The sequence below is a fragment of the Pan troglodytes genome, chromosome 17, assembly GCF_028858775.2.
Source record: "Pan troglodytes isolate AG18354 chromosome 17, NHGRI_mPanTro3-v2.0_pri, whole genome shotgun sequence".
Classification (NCBI taxonomy): Eukaryota; Metazoa; Chordata; class Mammalia; order Primates; family Hominidae; genus Pan; species Pan troglodytes.
Genome location: NC_072415.2, coordinates 72,472,800 through 72,490,376, shown reverse-complemented (window position 1 = coordinate 72,490,376; position 17,577 = coordinate 72,472,800). Strand labels below are relative to the sequence as shown.

At 44.8% G+C, this 17,577-nt stretch overlaps 1 pseudogene; it reads right to left on the bottom strand.

Moving 5' to 3' along the window:
• Positions 1-272: 272 nt before the first annotated feature.
• On the bottom strand, positions 273-2,356 carry LOC468561 (actin, cytoplasmic 1-like; annotated as a pseudogene).
• Positions 2,357-17,577: the final 15,221 nt, after the last annotated feature.

Here is a 17,577-nt window from a genome sequence, read left to right as displayed (position 1 = left end):
GTTGGGGGACAAAAAAGGGGCACCATGAAGGCTGATCATTCAAAATGAAGCAAAATTAAAAAGTATTAAGGCAAAAATTAAAGAAGTTTTGCATTACATAATTTACATGAAGCAATGCTATCACCTCCTGTGTAGACTCGGGAGGGGACTGGGCCATTCTCCTTAAAGAGAAGCGGGGTGGCTTTTAGGAGGGCAAGGGACTTCCTGTAACAATGCATCTCACGATATTTGGAATGATTATTAAAAAAAAAAAAAAGAACAATGTACAATCAAAGTCTCGGCCACATTGTAGAACTTCGGGGGATGCTTGCTCCAACCAACTGCTGTCACCTTCACCGTTCCAGTTTTTAAATCCTGAGTCAAGCCAAAAAAAAAAAACCATAAAAAACAAAAAAGCAAATAAAGCCATGCCAATCTCATCTTGTTTTCTGCTCAAGTTAGGTTTTGTCAAGAGAGGGTGTAACGCAACTAAGTAACAGTCCGCCTAGAAGCATTTGTGGTGGACGATGGAGGGGCTGGACTCGTCATACTCCTGCTTGCTGATCCATATCTGCTGGGAGGTGGACAGCGAGGCCAGGATGGAGCTGCCAATCCACATGGAGTATTTGCGCTCAGAAGGAGCAACGATCTTGATCTTCATCGTGCTTGGAGCCAGGCCGCTGATCTCCTGCATCTTGTCGGCGATGCCAGGGTACAAGGTGGTGCCGCCAGACAGCACTGTGTTGACGTACCGGTCTTTGCAGATGTCCATGTCACACTTCATGATGGAGTTGAAGGTAGTTTCATGGATGCCACAGGATTCCATGCCCAGGAAGGAAGGCTGAAAGAGTGCCTCAGGGCAGCGGAACTGCTCGTTGCAGATGACTTGGCCACCTGGCAGCTCCTAGCTCTTCTCCAGCAGGGGGTTGGAGGCCACCATGGCCATCTCCTGCTCAAAGTCCAGGGCGACATAGCACAGCTTCTCCTTGATGTCATGCACGATTTCCCGCTTGGCCGTGGTGGTGAAGCTGTAGCCGCGCTCGGTGAGGATCTTCATGAGGTGGTCAGTCAGGTCTGGGCCAGCCAGGTCCAGATGCAGGATGGTGTGGGGGAGGGCATACCCCCCCGTAGATGGGCACAGTGTGGGTGACCCCATCACCAGAGTCCATCACGATGCCAGTGGTATGGCCAGAGGCTTACAGGGACAGCAAGGCCTGGATGGCCACATACATGGCTGGGGTGTTGAAGGTCTCAAACATGATCTGGTTTACCTTCTTGTGGTTGGCCTTGGGGTTCAGAGAGGCCTCGGTCAGCAGCAGGGGGTGCTCCTCAGGAGCCACATGCAGCTCACTGTAGAAAGTGTGGAGCCAAATCTCCTCCATGTCCTCCCAGTTGGTGACGATGCCATGCTCGATGCAGTACTTCAGGGTCAGAATGCCTCTCTTGCTCTGGGCCCTTGTTGCCCACGTAGGAGTCCTTCTGACCCATGCCCACCATCACACCCTGGTGCCTGGGGTGCCCCATGATGGAGAGGAAGATGGCCTGGAGAGCATTGTCGCCTGCGAAGCCAGCCCTGCACATGCCAGAGCCATTGTTGATGACGAGGGTGACAGTATCATCATCCATGGTGAACTGGCGGCAGGTGTGGATGGGCGGCAGAGTGGCAAGGGACAAGGCTCTGTGCTCGCCGGGCAGATGCGGTCTCGGCGGTCTAGAACCCATTTTAGCTGGTAGCAACAATTCAGCCAGGTTCTGTGCCTCTGTTTAGCACCTTCTGTTTATGAGATAGGTAGTAGAGCCTACCAGGCAGTCACAAGACTTCAATCCACCCGGGTCAGCAGACCCTTTGTGTGGCATGGCATGAAATATTAATATACCGCCTTTCCTTAAAACCTGCACCTGGAGGCCTCAGCGTCTTCTCTTCCAACTCAGAGACCACCTTCCTCTATCTGCATTTTATCCTCTGCAGGTTGAATGGATCCCATGACATCTGGTGCAGAGATTCCTCAGCTCAGCAGTGCCTCAGAGTGATTCTTAGAGAGGACTAGGAACCAAGAGGCAAATACACGAGGCACAAGTGGGCTTTGCCCCGGCGAAGGTGGAGGGAATGGGCCACTGGTGTCAGACGCTGGGATCAGATGCTCTGCCCGGCCACCTTCTCAGCCTGCTCCTGTGGATCACACCATTCCTCATCTTCCCAAATGCCAGCCCTGCCAGCTGGGAAGCCCAGGGACCAGGTGATTGCTGTGCCTGGAATCTATCAGTCCTCTGAAAATGGCTTCTCCCTTGGCCACCAAAGGGGAGTAAACAATGCCATGGAGATTAAAATAATCATCAACAAGGACACTGGTTAATTGGGAAAGGTATTTTCCTTTTTTTCCCCTTTTTTTCTTTTTTGAGATGGAGTTTCGCTCTTGTTGCCCAGGCTGGTGTGCAGTGGCACGATCTTGGCTCACTGCAACCTCTGCCTCCCAGGTTCAAGGGATTCTCCTGCCTCAGCCTCCGAAGTAGCTGGGATTACAGGCATCTGCCACCATGCCCGGCTAATTTTGTATTTTTAGTAGAGATGGGGTTTCACCATGTTAGCCAGGCTGGTTTCAAACTCCTGACCTCAGGTGATCCACCCGCCTCGGCCTCCCAAAGTGCTGGGATTACAGGCACGAGCCATTGCGCCCAGCTGGGAAAGGTATTTTTCTTTACCAAAGAGAGTAAAGAACTATTGATTAGTAATTAAAGTCTGTGTAAACATACAACATGGTTGCTAATGGTTTTCTTTTCTTTTCTTTTTTTTGAGACAGAGTCTTGCTCTGTCTCCAGGCTGGAGTGCAGTGGCGCAATCTTGGCTCTCTCAACCTCCGCCTCCCACATTCAAGCCATTCTCCTGCCTCAGTTTCCTGAGTAGCTGGGACTACAGGCGTGCACCACCATGCCCAGCTAATTTTTGTATTTTTAGTAGAGACCGTGTTTCACCATGTTGGCCAGAATGGTCTCGATCTCTTGACCTCATGATCCGCCCGCCTCGGCATCCCAAAGTGCTGGGATTACAGGCGTGAGCCACTGTGCCCGGCCAGGTTGCTAATGCTTTTCTATTATTTTCAGTAATAATTATAAATTAAGGAAAAGGCAAGAAGATTTGAGGATTTTTATCCCTGAAGATGAAATATGGGTTGTATTCAGAAGCTCTCAAAAAATAGTAAGAAATATTATGTTGAAAAACATATCAAACAATGGGAAAAAGTACCTTCGTGTTTTTTTCCTAGCTATTAATTGTTAAGTGGGATCTAATTAAACTAAAGAGCTTCTGCACAGCAAAAGAAACTACCATCAGAGTGAATAGGCAACCTACAAAGTGGGAGAAAATTTTCGCAACCTACTCATCTGACAAAGGGCTAATATCCAGAATCTACAATGAACTCAAACAAATTTACAAGAAAAAAACAAACAACCCCATCAAAAAGTGGGCAAAGGATATGAACAGACACTTCTCAAAAGAAGACATTTATGCAGCCAAAAGACACATGAAAAAATGCTCATCATCACTGGCCATCAGAGAAATGCAAATCAAAACCACAATGAGATACCATCTCACACCAGTTAGAATGGCAATCATTAAAAAGTCAGGAAACAACAGGTGCTGGAAAGGATATGGAGAAACAGGAACACTTTTACACTGTTGGTGGGACAGTAAACTAGTTCAACCATTGTGGAAGTCAGTGTGGCGATTCCTCAGGGATCTAGAACTAGAAATACCATTTGACCCAGCCATCCCATCACTGGGTATATACCCAAAGGACTATAAATCATGCTGCTATAAAGACACATGCACACATATGTTTATTGCGGCACTATTCACAATTGCAAAGACTTGGAACCAACCCAAATGTCCAACAATGATAGACTGGATTAAGAAAATGTGGCACATATACACCGTGGAATACTATGCAGCCACTAAAAAAGATGAGTTCATGTCCTTTGTAGGGACATGGATGAAACTGGAAATCATCATTCTCAGTAAACTATCGCAAGGACAAAAAACCAAACACTGCATGTTCTCACTCATAGATGGGAATTGAACAATGAGAACACATGGACACAGGAAGGGGAACATCACACTCTGAGGACTGTTGTGGGGTGGGGGGAGGGGGGAGGGATAGCATTAGGAGATATACTTAATGCTAAATGACGAGTTAATGGGTGCAGCACACCAGCATGGCACACGTATACATATGTAACTAACCTGCATATTGTGCACGTGTACCCTAAAACTTAAAGTATAATAATAATAAAAAAAAGAAAAAAAAATTGTTAAAACAATTTTCTCAGGCAAAGTGCCCTGATTAACTGAATCTTCCCAACCAATGACCATGCATGTGACAAAGGACCTGGTGACTGAGCCTGTTGAAGGTCTGCTTCCCCAAGGTGTAAAGAAAGAGATTAGTTCCCCACCCCCTACTGCCTCATGGGCTTTCTCACGGCAACCATTGTTTACAAAAGGGTCTGATAATTTTATGTTTTAATGACCCCATTTCCAGCACCAAGTAGCCTGTGATTGCCCCCATTTTTCTCGGGTCATTTGCTTGGCTGCTGGCTGACAAAGCTGCCGTAGGCCTTCAGTTTACATTCAGAATCACTGATGCGCCACAGCAGACAGCGTAGAGAATGGACTCAGCCTCATCTGAGCCCCAACATAGCTGCTGGGTGCTTGGGTCCCACAGCTGCTTTGTGAGTGAAGCCGTGCCTCAGTTTCCTCACCTGTAATATGAGGGTATTTATACCTACTGTCTTAGTTTGGGTTTCCTCTCTCCCAAGAGCAGAACCTGAGTGAAGACTTGGGAGCAGGTATATTATTTGGAAAGTGTATTAGTTTGAGAAGGCTGCTGGAACCGATGACCACAAACTGGGTGGCTTGAAATAACAGAAATGTATGTGTCAGAGTCCTGGAGGTCAGATGTCCAAACATCAAAGTGTTGGCAGAGCTATGCTCTTTCCGAAGGTCCCAGGGGAAAATCGTCCCCTGCCTTTTCCTCGGCCCGCCTGGGCTTGGAGCAGCATCCCTCTGGTCTCTGCCTCCGTCGCCACTTGGCCTTCTCCGTGTCTCTGTGCGTCCCTTTCCCTCTCTTATGAGGACACTCTCATTGGATTGAGGGCTCACCCTAATCCAGTGTGATCACATCTCCCCCCTTAATTACATCTGCAAAGATCCTGTTTCCAAATGAGGCTGTATTCTGAGGTTCTGGGTGGACGTGGAATTTTGGGGGAATGCAACTCAGCCCAGCACAGGGCTCATGGCTCCTTTCAGGTCCTAATCCCGGACTTACCCCATGTTGACCTTTAAGACGGACTAACTTAACGGGTATGCGACTTGGACGTCCTAGGAAGGGTAAAGAGTGTGGCTGGCGCTCAGGGTTCCTCCCTCACCACTCACCCCGGCCGAAATGTCCACATAAATCATTTCCAAACGACTTGACTCCACCTTCAAGACTCAGTCCTCCCAGAAATAGGAAAGATCTTCAAGACAGCTGCGATTCTCAAGGCGATGAGGCACATGAGGATCTCTGGCTGGGGGAGGGGGCTTCACAAAGAACATCCGCCCAGGAATCCTGGGAAGGATTCAGGAAGGAGTGCTTTACCAATGAAATAATTTCCACAGTCAACTGCGGCCACTTCTGCCGAGGTTTTACAGACCTCAGGTGTGTAACTTCTGTTTTAAGCTGTGCTTAGCACTTCCTAGCAGCTCGTTGCCCCTAGTGCTTGTTTGCGGGGTGGGGTGGGGGTGTGAATGGAGAGAAGAGTAAGGTTACCAGGCTGCAGCTCCCTGAAAGGGCAAACAACCTGAATTTCACATTTCCTGGAATAAGCAGCCTGAAATGTGTGGCAGGGACAGCAAATCGAATCTGGCTCACTAGCTGAAATCCCCTGTCAGATACGTGTCTGGGCAGAGTGCTGGATTAGGGAAGATTCTGAGGCTCATCTGGGCTAAGTGGGCAGAGCTGTGATAGAGTCACAACGTGCCACAGACATCCCCAGGGACTCCTCAGGGCATGTGCCACAAATGTGTCATCCCTGGTGAATAGCTTTTTTTAGGGCAGCTTCCTAAATGTGTTGTTGCCAGACATAGGTGACAAATTAAAAACACACAAATAAACAAAGTCATAGAAACGAGCTGTTTCTATGCTATTACTCCTTTGCCATATTTCTAAAGACATCTGGTTACTCAATGTAAAACCTTGTGATTTTTGAATCATAAATTCTCAGCGGCAAGGCACTGGGTCTATTTATACTCTCTAGCTGAGTACATGCCCGATATCAGTTGTGTAACCGGGATTACTGGGCCTGGGCCAAGCCTGAGCTAAGCTAGCTGGAGCTGGGGTGGGTGAGTAAGAAGAAATGGGGATGAGGGTGTTCTAGTTCCAGTTCTGCCCCAAAGGGCTGCTGTATCACCTTGGGTGGTTCATTCCAAGCTTTGGCATCTCAGCTTCCCCATCTCTAAAATGGGAATAATGATTCTACCCCATCCTGCGTCACAGGTTGGAGTGAGATTGTGTGAGGGGGTGTATGGAATGGAAGCATGGCCTCGGGCCGAGCCAGAGTTGTCCTTTAGAACTCATTCCTGCACATTCTGAGGGCAGTGCCATAAAAAATAAGAATGTTTGCATGAGGCGGGCATTGCCCAGGAAATCCGGCTCTGATTGTTAAAAAAGACATCTGGAAATCTCCAGGGCCTAATGGTTCTGAGGATGCCAAACAAGGAAACCAGCTAAAAAGTCAGCAGTGTCCCCGGGATGGGGACAAGGAACTGCCTGCGGCCACGCCTGAGGGAGGGAGCAGCGGTTTCAGGATCTGAACTTTCACTTCCTTGACACCATCTGCAGCAGCCCAGGATGGCCCAGCCAAGGCCATCTGACCTCCTAGCCAAGCCCTGAAGGGGCCTGAGAAATCACTCAGTTAAATGTTTGCCCATTTGCTTGTTTGCTTGTTTTTGTTTGTTTTTGAGATGGAGTGCAGCGGCGTGATCTCGGTTCACTGCGACCTCCGCTTCCCGGGTTCAAGCGATTCTCCTGCCTCAGCCTCTGGAGTAGCTGGGATTACAGACGCCCACCACCATGCCTGGCTAATATTTTGTATTTTTAGTAGAGAGTTTCACCATGTTGGCCAGGCTAATCTCGAACTCCTGACCTCAGGTGATCCACCCACCTCAGCCTCCCAAAGTGCTGGGATTACAGGAGTGAGCCACCACGACTGGCCTTGTTTTGTTTTTAATGAGGAAGCAGAAGGAAAAGTCATTTTCTCCAGGATCCCAAAGCTAATTAGTAGCTGAAAGGGGACAAGGACTCCGCTTCCCAGATGCCAGGGATAAAAGAGTACACAGGGAGCCAGAGGGAGACCCCAGAAAGAACCCTCTTCTTCCCCAGCAAGAGCTGGGCTTGAGAGATGACAGGGATGTGTTACTGGTGGGTTCCTTCGTAGCGAAAGGGGTTGTCACTTGAGCAGGAGGAAAAAACCTGTGAGATTTCTGTTTTTTAAATCTATTTAATCCAGTCAATAATGAAATCAGTAAGAATTCTTATGATAGTCAGAAGGGTTGGATGTTCCCGAGATCTAAGCTGTGCACGGGAGGCCAGTGAATTTTCTGGTTAAAGGCTGCAGTAGATTAAGATCTATGGTATAGCAAGGGAGGGCAGTGGACAGTCTGCCCTGGTGCAGGCAATGACGGGGGACATTGTCTGCAGAGAATTTAACAACACTAATAAAACTATCTAAGCACGGCTCTACGTGTTGGCAATTCTATATAATGTTAGGGACACAGTACTCCTCCTCCAATCATCTTTTGTTGGTCTAAGTTCTAAACAGCTGTGGTTACTGTTGAGTTTAATAGTATAGCTTCCTCTTAAATTAGCACATTTTTACTGTTTATCCTTTAGTAAACATTGTATTCCACATGGAAGTTAATTTGGCTGTCAATTCACAAGCACTCCGCTACACGTGTCTGTTCCAAACAGTGGATGAGAAGTAGACAATGGGAGTGATTGTAGACAGAGACAAGGAACTTGAATGACTTCAATTCTGTCATTCTCTGCAACCTCTGCAACCAGGCAAAAATATATTCAGACTGTCAGAATGCACCTTGAACAGGTACACCAAGCTTTTTAAAATTGTTCCTTGCAGATCAGCACGGAGAAATGTGGAGAGGGGGCTGTTACCTCCACCAGAAGAAAAGGTGATTGTCAGGGAGAAATGGACAGTTACATAGAAAAGAGAATCAACAGTCAAAGAAGAAGTGTTGGATGAAATGATCCAAGGTGCCAGTCTTAAATTGCCAGAAGAAGTTTCAGAGGCAGTGTTTGGACACCTCAGTCAATTTTACCAGGAGCTGGACAGAACACAATGGTTTAAGTAAGTCCCTGCTTGCTGTCATTCAGCTGCTTTCCCTGATTTTTGCAGAAAACTTGAAAACCAAGTATAATAGAAACGTATAATACATTTCCCGGTGATGGTTTTCTTAGCGAAAAATGTTCAACTGTGGAGACATTTGAAAGCTGCTACAATAATCCATCCTGAAGAAACAAAGACATGAAGTGTATTGCCATTTCTGGAATTTGTTGTGCAATGGAATCTGCAAATTTATCCTTATGTTTACGGCTTTTCTGAACTTCTTGTATGCTTTTGGCTATGAGGGAAAGAAAACTTCAGAAATTAAAATGAGTCCAAAGTATCCCTCTGCCAACAGTGAGTGAAGATAGAATAATAAACCTGGCTACATTGCATATTAAATGTGGCTCTGCAAGGAAAATCAACTTTGATTAAATCATTGACAAATTTGCAGAAGTCTCAGAACCAAAAACTATAATGTCCCATGCATTAGCAATATGGAGGTAAAAGTTCTTCCCCTTTTCTCAGAAAAAGACCAGAATTTAAAAGTATTTACTTTTTTTCCTTTTTTGGCAATGTAGTATTTATTTATCTGCCATGATTATATATGTGAAGTTTAATAAAAGAAAAACTGGGGCTGGGCGTAGTGGCTCACACCTGTAATCTCAGCACTGGAATGCCAAGGCAGGAGGATTGCTTGAGCCCAGGATTTTGATACCAGCCTGAGCAACATAGTGAGACCCCATCTCCACCAAAAAAGGAAAAAAAACAAAGGCAGGCATGGTGGCAAAAAGTTTTTTTGAGACAGGGTCTTGCTCTGTTGCCCAGGCTGGAGTGCAGTGGCACGACCTCGGCTCACTGCAACCTCCGCTTCCCAGGCTTAAGCGATGCTCCTGACTCCTGAGTAGCTGGGACTACAGGCACACGCCACCATACCCGGCTAATTTTTGTGTGTGTGTGTATTTTTAGTAGAGATGGGGTTTCGCCATGTTGGCCAGGCTGTACTCGAACTCCTGACCTCAAATGATCCATGTGCCTCGGCCTCCCAAAGTGCTGGGATTACAAGTGTGAACCACCGTGCCTGGCCAAAAAAATTGTCTTTAATTAAAAAAAGAAAAGAAAAGAAATTTCATTGTCTGCATTTCTTTCCCTGCCATTATCATTATTTGTTTAATTTTGTGATTATCATTAAAACTAATTTTGTCATATGGTAGAGGCATTGTTAAAGACGATCTACTGCAGGTGTCAAATACACTAGGCCCACTGCTAGAGCAGGCCCAGCATTCTGGGGGGATTTGCCAGTTAAAGGTGACACTCATGTCTATCAAGAGAAGAAGAAGATATAATTTGGTATTAAAACAAGCACCAACATCGGTACCTACATTCCTACGGTTACCTTTATCACATGGCAGATATTTGCCACCTGCTTCTCTTCTTGGCTGACCAAAGGCAATTTGCTGAATCCCAATGGACATAAGTACCTTGATTCTTGTGGAAAGGTCAGCTTCTACTTTGATGCTCTCTTGTTTTCACCCAAGTCCAGCCCTAGGCAGGACTGTGGAATCTGGGCAATTTATCTTTACAGGCTTCCTATGGGCCTCTTCTCTCTGAGAAGAAGGAACTTAATTCCTGCTGCCTCCCAGGCTCTCTTCCCCTGGCTCCGTATCAAATCTTCACACTTAGCGGCTGTGTGATATGTGGAGAAAGCAAGGCTTTTGGGGGTGCAATGACTCTAGTGTTGTTCATTCTGGCTCTGTCACTTACTGGCTGTATGATCTAAGGCAATTCATTCTGAGCTTCAATGTTTCCATCTGTAAAATGTGGTTTATAGGCCGGGCGTAGTGGCTTATGCCTGTAATCCTAGCATTTTGGGAGGCTGAGGCAGTCAGATCACTTGAGGTCAGGAGTTTGAGACCAGCCTGGCCAACATGGTGAAACCCTGTCTCTACTAAAAATACAAAAAAAATTAGCCAGGCATGGTGATGGGCACCTGTAATCCCAGCTACTCAGGAGGCTGAAGTGGGAGAATCACTTGAACCCGGGAGGCAGAGGTTGCAGTGAGCTGAGATTGCGCCACTGCACTCCAGCCTAGGTGACAGAGTAAGAATTTGTCTCAAAATAAAATAAAATAATAAAATAAAATGTGGATGATAGCAGGTTATGAGAGTTACATGAGTAAACACACGTACAGGACTTCCAAGTTTCTTCCCTACAAGGACCAAGACTATGCACTCTTGGAGTAGATGTTCTGATGACCAAATTTCTGGTACCAGTCGATAATGGAGTTGCAAGGTATTTTAAGGGCAACCAGTTGTCTCATTGGAAAGAGCTATCCTGCACCGTCAAAGAATTTAGCAATTGGCATAAGGCTTTGGCCTTCCCACTAGGGACCCACATTAAGGTATAATCAGAGTTTCATTTTGGTGCCCACTCTAAACGTGCCATTCTTAGATAGTTGCACTGAAGATTGTGAGACTTTGTTTCTGCCCCATGAGAAGAAGGGCTCAGATCAATTGGCAAAGCTTGCTATGAAGAGGGGATCAGGGAAAGCCGGTCAGTGGAGCTCTGGGTTTGCTCTCCCTGTTTTGACCTCTCAGCTGTCAAAGCCAAATCTGTGTCCTATAGCCTAAGGCCACCCATTCCTTGCATGCTTGACACAGGTGTGGAATAAAATCTGGTTATTTAAGCAAACATATACCGTTGGCTAGTTTGGATCCAGATAATGTTTTTCTTGAGCCAGGGTCATAATTTGAGAGGTGGGGTGTAGGCCAAACCTTAAAGAGCTGTTTGGCAACTCTAACAACTGGCAAGGAGGAAAGAAATTGGTAAACAATGTTTTAAAAATATATGAAATGCCAAGCATTCTGTATTTAATTCCTAACATTTATTTATGGGTATTTGCTGCCATTTTTCAGGAATTTCAATAGCAAGTACCCAGTTGTTCCAAACCTCCACCCTGGTGCTCTGGAAACAAGATTCATGCTTCCAGTAGCCTCCAGGAGAATGGGGTAAACCAGGGCAGGACTTGCCCGGGAAGCCTCATACATAAGGACTGAGAGTTGATGACCAGATCCCTGCTTCAACTGACCCCAAAGGGGAGCAGTTTCTGTCCTGGCCCAAAGCCCTGCATCCATGGCACTTCCCTGGGCTGCCCCAACGCCCACGATCTCTTACATCTTTTAATGGCCAGCTAAGGACCTGTTATTTTTAATTGCAGTTTAACCTTTCTTGAGCTTCTTTATTTGTTTGAATTCCTACCACATACTAGAATTTTTATTTATTTATTTATTTATTATTTGTTTATTTATTTTGAGACAGAGTCTCACTCTGCCACCCAGGCTGGGGTGCAGTGGTGCGATCTTGGCTACTGCAAGCTCCGCCTCCCGGGTTCACACCATTCTCCTGCCTCAGCTTCCCAAGTAGCTGGGACTACAGGTGCCTGCCACCACGCCCGGCTAATTTTTTGTATTTTTAGTGGAGACGGGGTTTCACCGTGTTAGCCAGGATGGTCTCGATCTCCTGACCTCATGATCCGCCCACCTCGGCCTCCCAAAGTGCTGGGATTAGAGGGGTGAGCCACCACGCCCGGCCTAGAATTTTTAAAAAATAGTAATCAATGGACTCATTTTAATGCAAGAGGACTCACTCTTATTTGCCCCAAACTACATTCTTTGTACTCTCAGAGATTACTCTCTGCATCTGATAGCCTGAAATTTGGTAAAACAAACAGTCCTTGATTTTCAAAATTAATCATAATTTTCATGGATTTGCAAACTTCAAGTATAAGCCTTTCAAGTCTTTACCTCTGAAAACTCTCCTACAAAATTCCTCTATCTCTGTTCATTTCAGTGCCCCTGTCCTGCTTTTCCTTGCTTTGCTATAACTTTCTAGAGGTGTAGAGAACAGAAGTGAAAACTCCTTGAGCTGTGGATACCTGTATGTCATGTGATGACATACCAAGGACACAGAAGATTAAACACCATTGTTAGTTCTCTTCCTCTTCCACCTTTTTTGGAAGAAAGTAAGTCCAGCTTCCCTTGACCTGGAGGAACATCTAAATCAGGCCTCTTTTATTCAGAATGGAGAGACTGTTCTGTCCTCTGGGTTAGAGAAAATGGATGGACTCATATTGGAAGATTTTGACAAAATTAATTGTTTCTGCAGATTGGCATTCCTTGTGAATTTTCCTGAAAGCACTCAGGAAGCTCTAAGAGTATAGTCCTAACTCTTGGGGCTTTGCTAGGGCAACTGTAGAAGGTGTTTGCACCCTGGATTAGAAGCATCAATCTTGGGTGGATTTGGGGACACAGCAGACTACACTTCAAGCCTCAAGGCTGGAGGAAGAAGGACAAAATCACGATTAGGTCGAGGTAAATCCAGGTTTGCAAATGTGATTATTCAGAAATGGTGTCTTTCCTATGGGGAAGGCACGTCCCCTAAAAGCTGGTCAGAGCTAAGCTGTGAATTTTCTGTAGCTATTCAATACTGGGCAATGGTCACTAAAGAGGATACAGACCAGAAACCTAAAAAAACCATAAGACCTGGCTCTTATAAAAGATGTCAACAATATATGCTGTGTATGACTCAACTTGGACATGAATATCATTAGAAACTTTAGTGCTTATATTTCTCCAGCTTGAGTTTTCTTTGTTCTATATCCTTCCTTTACTCTTTTTTTCTTTTTTTTGAGATGGAGTTTTGCTCTTTCGTCCAGGCTGGAGTGCAGTGGCGCAATTTCGGCTCACTGCAACCTCCGCCTTACGGTTTCAAGAGATTCTCCTGCCTCAGCCTCCCGAATGGCTGGGATTACAGGCGCCTGGCACCGTGCTCGGCTAATTTTTGTATTTTTAGTAGAGACGGGGTTTCACCATGTTGGCCAGGCTGGTCTCGAGCTCCTGACCTCGTGATCCCCCCGCCTCAGCCTCCCAAAGTGTTGTGATTACAGGCGTGAGACACTGTGCCCAGCCCCTTCCTTTGTTCTTTTAGCAACTGTCCTAGGCTTTCACAGTCCAATAAGTAGCTACTAGCTGTATATGACTATTTAAATCTAAATTAATTTAAATAAAATACAATTAAAACCTCATTTCCTTAGTTGTACCAGCCACCTTTAAAGTGCTCAAGGTATGGTTTTCTTTGAATTTATCCTACTTGGAGTTTTTAGAGATTTTCAAACCTGTAGCTTAATGTTTTTTCATTTTTTGAAAGATTTCAGACAGTAACTCATCAAATATTTCATGTGCCCCCTTCTCTCTTTTCTGTCTCTCTGAGACTTTCATGACATGTATTAAACCTTTTCACCATGTCCCATGTGTCAAGTATGCTCTTTTCTGTGTTTTTTAAATCCTTTTAATCCTGTGCTTCAGAATTGATACTTTTCTCCTGACCTATTTTCCACTACACTAACTCTCTTCTGCCATTGCTATTGTTTTATAAACTTCTTGCATTAAACTTTTAATTTCAGTTGTTTCAGTTTTTAGTTCTGAGATTTTACTTCATGCTTTTTAAAAACATAGATTCCAGTTTTCTGATGAAAGTTCCCATTTGAAAATCTATTTTCTTGAATATATAGAAAATCTATATCAAGAAAACAGATTTTCAAATGGAAACTTTAAAGTCCGTGTATGATAATTCCAATATTTGGATCACCTATAGGTCTGTTTCTTCTGTCTGCTTTTTCTCTTGGCTTTGGTTATTTGGTTTTGTGATCTGACAGACCTGATAATTTTGGATTAAAAACTGTCTACACATGGTATGTAAATTGAAGAGGTTTAGGGTGTTTTTATGATCTCCCAGAAAGTATTGAATTTTCTTCTGGCAGAAGTACAGGCAGATCACATCAATCCCATCAGGGACTGAGGAGGATGATTGACAGACTGACTGGGTAAATTGGGTTACAGGAGTCTCAAGCTGTCCTGAGAAAGCACTGTTTATCTTTTACAGCAATATAAAATTCTGACTCTGCTCCACAGGAATAGTTATCCTAGCCTGAGTTTCTATAAACTGAGCCTGAGGCAAAATTCATGTGTGAATATGGTTTTTGAGGAGTGTCTTAGTTCATTTGGTCTGCAGTAACAAAGTACCATAAACTGGGTAGCTTATAAACAGCAAAAATTTAGTTCTCACCATTCTAGAGGCTGGGAAGTCCAAGATCAAGGTGCTGGCAGATTTGGTGTCTGGTGGGGGCCCACTTTCTTGTTCATAGATGGCATCTTTGAGCTGTGTTCTCACATGATAGAAGAGGCGAACAAGCTCCCTTGGGCCTATTTTATAAGGACATTAATCCCATGAGCGCAGAGTCCTTATGACCTCTGAACCTCCCAAGAGGCCTCACCTCATAACACCATTGCTTTTGGGGATAGGATTTCAACATATTAATTTTGAGGAGGACACAAACATTCAGACTGTAGCAAGGTGTATAGAAAAAGCAAAGAAAACGTGAGAAAAAGAGAGTAAGTAAGAAAAAGAGTCAGTCAAGATTCAAGAGAATGTGTTACTAAGATGGGCGCCACTTTGTACCAAGGGCATTGATTGCTTAAGGTTAGCATGATGTCTTCCAAAAGGCTACATGAGTGACAGTGTCTTAGCATAGTCCATTCAGAGGGAAAGAAGAAGGGAGAAGTATTTAGCTGCTGATTTTGTTGCCAATTGGTCAAAAGTTTGCCTCATGGGTCTTAACTCCCTGATACTATGCTTTGCATATATACAGGTGCCAAGAGCATTGCATGGCATCTCAGCAGTAACAAGGAAGCCCCAGGGCTTAAAAGAAAAGGCATGGGAATAGAGCAAAACAGAGTCATTGTGTATATGTGAGGTGACAGTCTCTGCAACTGAAGCCAAACTCATAGCCTCAGATACACGGGTCTCAGATACATGGGTAACCAACAGAATATGAGCTGGTACCTGAGAGGTGACAAATAAAGGGTACTATTATAGGACTCTTCAACTATGTGTCTCTGCTTCTTGAGACTCTGTATATGAACTTCCATCTCAACCAACACGGATGGTCATTATAACTCCATAATTCTGGAGAGTCACTCTCTGGAATGAACTTGATAGCCACGATGTTGAAAGACCAATCAGAATGTCTTTGTCCTAAGACTCTGGGATGTACGAGGTACAAGTCAGTTAACAGTGGTCCTCAACCCTTCCTACCCACATGTCTCTCCTGGAGGCAGAATCTTGGAAGCCTCGTTGATTATAGACACTCCTCAACTTATAATGGGGTTATGTCCTTGATAGCTCCCTGGTAATTCAGTCAAAAATTTTGTAAGTCAAAAATATCATAAGTTGAAAATGCATTTAACACTCCAATAAATCTATGGTAACATCAAAAAATTGTATCGGACCATCATAATGGGGGACCGGATCGTCTGCACTTTGTCTCCACCACAGTGGTATTTTTGAATTCACTGAATCACTTTTAAGTCCTTCTCAGACGTGAGTGCTCCAGGGTCGGGGGACTTCCTGAGTGGGATCCATGGTTCCAAGAACATCAATTGTCTCAACTTTTAGGGTAGATAAAGTGAAGGGCAGAGTTGTCCTCTGGGATGATTTCAGGGGCAAAGAAGATCACTGCCTTTCTAAACACTTCTGCCATCTTCTTGGTAATGAATAATTGAGGAAGAATCATGTAAATATAGAGAGAATGGTGCACCAATGTCTCCTTCCTTAAAGTTAGTGATAATCAATTTTTATTTTCCTGAGATCAAGTTTTAATAGGAAAAAAGGAAAAAAAAATGGTGGCCTGCAACTTAGATGAGAGAAGAAAGAAGGAGACACAGATAGGGAGATTGAAAACACTCAGTATCAGACTCATCCATTTCACAATTCCATTTGGATGGCTCCGAAATTGCAGCCCCCCTCTAAGGCTGAAGGGCCCAGGTTATTTTGGGGAAGTTAGCACACTTGGCTCTGTTTTTTTGTGTCCTTTCCCAGAACCACTCAATAGGCAAATCAGAGGGCAAAAGGAGCCCCCATGTTCCCTTTTCCACCATTCCTGAGTCAATTATCAACTTTTTCTTCTAAGAGACAGGGTCTCGCTGTGTCACCCACGCTGGAGTGCAGTAACACAATCATAACTCACTGTAGACTCAAACTCCTGGGCTCAAGCGATCCTCCCACCTCAGCCTTTTGAGTAGCTGGGACCATCAGTATGTGCCACCACTCCCAGCTAATTTTTTTTTATGTTTGTAGAGATAGGATCTCAGTATGTTGCCCAGGCTGGTCTCAAACTCAGCCTTAAGCACTCCTCCTGCTTTGGCCTCCCAAAGCGTTGGGATTACAGGCATGAGCCACTACGTCTTGCCTGTAATCAGTTTTGAAGACGGTGAAAATGGTGATGAGAGCACTTGCCATAGTTGTGCCTCTGGCATAAATCTATACCAAGGTATTTAGCAAGTGTGCTTTGGTGATTCGTGTGTAATAATTACAACAACATCTTGGAGGAAGTCCTCCAAACTTCCTAGAATAGCAGCAAGAAGTGGAGACAGAGTTCTTTACTGAGAATCTACTATGTGCCACATCTTTTGCTAGGAAGTTTCACATTTTATTTTCAAGCCTCACCATAGCACCACAAGGAAAGAACTATATTTCTCCAATTTACAGTTGATGAAAATGAGAATCAGGAGGATGGCATGAAGCTGGTGTTTAACAGAAACTTTGTCACTTACAAAAAGTAAAGTCTTCTATAGACAATACAAACTGGAAGTCTCTTTTAAGGCATAAAGCAAGGGCAGCCTGAGAGCACCTCTCAGAGTTTTATTACCGTTGAGCCCCCTACGGTTTTGCCCCCATATTTAAACACAGTGATTTTGATGGGAAAAGTTGGTTCAGGTTTTTTCTTCTTTCTTCTGTCTTGAGTATTTCAACTGGAAATGCACTTGATCCCGTCATGGTGTCAAAATCATCCTGTCCTTCTCAGCTGGCCACTCTTTGAGGCTGTTAACTGGCACAGACTGTCCAGCCAGTGCCAGGCTGCAATGCCTTCTCTGCCCGCCTGATCACTGGCTGTGCTGAGGACCAAACTAACTTCGATTGACAGTTACCTCCTCTATTCAGCCTCAAAGCCCTGAGAGCCTCCAAATAAGCATTTTCTCACCTGTTGCCATGCACTTTTACAATTTGGTCATGTGTTTATTGCAAGCTCATTTTGTACCTTGAGGGAGGGAGGTAGAAGGAATTTGATCGTGGATGATCTTATTAATAAGGGAAGCAGTAGGAAGTTCTGTC